At 39.8% G+C, this 3,081-nt stretch overlaps 1 long non-coding RNA gene across 1 annotated transcript; it reads left to right on the forward strand.

The window, feature by feature from the left end:
• Positions 1-1,440: 1,440 nt before the first annotated feature.
• LOC306840904 lies at positions 1,441-2,485 on the forward strand. Its single transcript, XR_013781399.1, has 3 exons — positions 1,441-1,512; positions 1,592-1,688; positions 2,455-2,485. It is a non-coding gene; the product is annotated as an uncharacterized lncRNA (long non-coding RNA).
• The last annotated feature ends 596 nt before the right edge of the window (positions 2,486-3,081 follow it).

The raw sequence follows: 3,081 nt of genomic DNA on the forward strand, positions 1-3,081 counted from the left end.
TTCCATAAAGGGAATATTTTGGGAAAAAGAAATCCTGCTTGTGCGATACGCCTTGACTTTAAAGATGGAGCAGGTTCAATTCCTGGTGTGTGGTGAGCTAATAAATGTCAAGTAGGATTTGTTGTCTCTGCGCCCATATTGTAGTAAGAACATTCTACAGTTCCTAATGTAATTAATTTTCATAGGCTTTATGTAAGTATATCTCATGTTCCTCCTTGTTTATTTCATACAGGCAAAGTCCACAGTGGAAAGAACAGATAGGCTTCTCGCTGGATTATTTCTTGGCTGGATGAAGTTATTTCTAGGAGTTTCCACCAGCTGTTTAATAATAAATGCTCTGGCATGTCACCTATAAATGGTGAATTCTCCTTCTTTAGTTTGTGTTTGCATTAAGCAAACAGGTATAATGTTTTTCTATTTTTGGGCTTTACAAGATTTTTGGCTGCTCATTCAGTTGTCAGACACAAGCGTTTTATCATCTTTAACTAAATTTAACACATGAGCAAGTTGAGGTTTTACTAAAAACTATTTATTGTTTCCTGACATTTTATGTGCTACCTTATTAGCTTTTTCTGCTGCAATCAACCATCCATCATGTTACTTTTTGCACGTTGCTTGGGCCTAAAACACTTTATTTTAATTCTTATGTAAACTGCTCCAGACATCTAATTAGATTCATTTCAGAAGCTGCTCTGTATAAGTCTACTCTCTTGAGAAATGAAATGTGCACCAGGGGCCTTTACATGATAAACTCAGTTCAATTTCATGGAAAATCTGCCTGTAAAGGAGGATAATAAGCTGCTGTGGTTGTCTCTTATTGACGTCTCCTGTTGTGTCTGTTTACAATGAGGTCTTCTAAATAGACAGTGAATACTTTGAGTGTTGATGAGTGGAACATTTGATCACATTATGATGTGTTTATGGTGCTCCCCTTTTCCTCTTATTGTTAATGCGATGGATGCAGTCATCATCAGAGCCAGAAGACTAGACCATAAGTCTGTTCATGCATACACTCAAACGTTTCCACATGTAAAACATAAATCTTAAAACTTTTCCGACTGGATCATGTGATTTATAATTGTATAGTAGTTTATAGCAATACACTACTGTTATGCATTCCATATAATCTCATGTATTTCTACCAGGAGCATGTACACAAGTTCTGCCCACAGAAATATTGTTCAGACATTTGGTTGAAAGCTTGACATTATGAGACATTAAACTTAATTCTTCCAAACAGGGTTTTGAAAAAGTTTAATTTGGCCACTCAGGAAATTTAACAGTCACTCACATGTTTGCTATTTGAGGGCATTATAAGTGCAGCAGGATGATATGCCTCATCCCTGTTTAAGGTGAGTCTGTGTTGCCGTTCCTTTTAATGGGGCCCTTGTTAGCCAATCACCTGATGGGGCCACTCTATAAAGCGAAGCCCTATTCTCACCGCTCCCTCTTGCTCTACGTTTTGCCCGCCCACCTCCGGATCACCTCACTTCCTCCTTCTCACCGTCTCAGGTAAGTTAGCTGTGGCTATTTTGGCCGAAACCTTAAGTTTAATGCGTTGTTTCATTCATGCTTTCTTGCTTTTATTTAGACACATTACACACGGACCCGCTGCTGATGTTTACCGTTGCAGCGCAAGAATCATGCGCTCCTCTGCGTCTTGTGCGTAACTGGACATGGCCTGACTGGTATGTACGCCTCATGGCTCGTCTTTTAAGTCTTGTGCAGGAATAACTGCTGCTTTGCAACACTGCTGCTTTGCTCTGAGCTTCTTGAATAACTGCTGCTTGCTTTGTTGCTTTGCTGGGCTTTGCTCCTCTTTAGCTTGGTCTTAATTTGACTGCGTCTGGTGATGGCGCAGCTGAACTAACCTGAATTTACTGCTTGTCCAATTCGCCCTGTTCTGTTTATCCTCCTGTCTCTGTTCAGTCCGCTCTGCTGGCCCTGCTGGGTTTCACTGCTTGTTGTTTAGGGTTGGTTTTTGACGTCGCTGCCAGCTCGGTAGCGATGTAATGGGGATATGTGTGAAACATTTTGCGTTTCATGATTTATTTTCGTCTTGATTTGTTGTTTGTCTTTGAAGCTCTTGCTCTTTTGCTCAGTGCTTGATTTGTTTATTGTTTCTGTCTTTTGTTAATCTATTTAGTTGATTAACAGGTGACATTGCCATTTGTGCTAGTGAATTCCTTTCTCTTTGCTGATTATGGTCGAAGATTTGAGAACATTATAACCTAATCAGCTCAATTAAGTTTGGGTTCTTGTTGGTTATTTCATTTGTTTTGGGGTTTTGTTTCTTAAATTACTGGTTGTTTTGGCAGCATGTATTTCATTTGAGTGTAAATCTGTTGATTAGTGGCTGCCAACCATATCAACCTTGTTTAACTGTTTTGTTAATTTGTGTTTTGGTAATTTAATTATTGCAACCTACTTAATCTCTTTTCCCTGTCCTTGCAGTTGCTGAGAGCCAGAGGTGGTGGTGTCGTTGCTGTGTATTCCTGGTCTTCATTTTGGTCTCATGAAATTGTGTGAGTGACTGCCACATGTGATTGGGGTGCTTTTCACTTTTAGTTCTCCGGAACCCCTCATCAAATCCATGTCACTGTTGGTAAGCCTCAGCATCTGCAAGAGTCCCTTTGTTTTTCTCCACCTGGTGTGTTTGGTTTTGAAGTGACTTTGTCAGAATAAAACAAAATATCTTTTTGATAATTCCAACCACGTCTCTTGCCTCTCAGTGGAACGAACCCGGGTACCTTATAGAACTGTTACTGTAGTATTCAATTCATTCCTTGGGTGAAACTCCCAAGGTGGCGTTGCCCTGCATTTTTCGATTTTTGTTACGGTTAACTTAATTAAAAGTAATATTTTTTAAACCAGTAACATTACCACTGCCACATAAGGCTAATTTGAAATCAAACAGATTATCGGGCTATATGCACTATTAATTCTGTGGACATGCATTAGTGGAAAGATGTCACAGCTGCTACACAGTCAGGGGTTCAGTAGTCACGGAAACATGGGCAGTAATCTGGAAGTGTCTCCAGCTACCAGAACAACTTCCTTATTTTTGGTCCACACCAGGAC

Source organism: Symphodus melops (assembly GCF_947650265.1).
Source record: "Symphodus melops genome assembly, chromosome: 19".
NCBI lineage: Eukaryota > Metazoa > Chordata > Actinopteri > Labriformes > Labridae > Symphodus > Symphodus melops.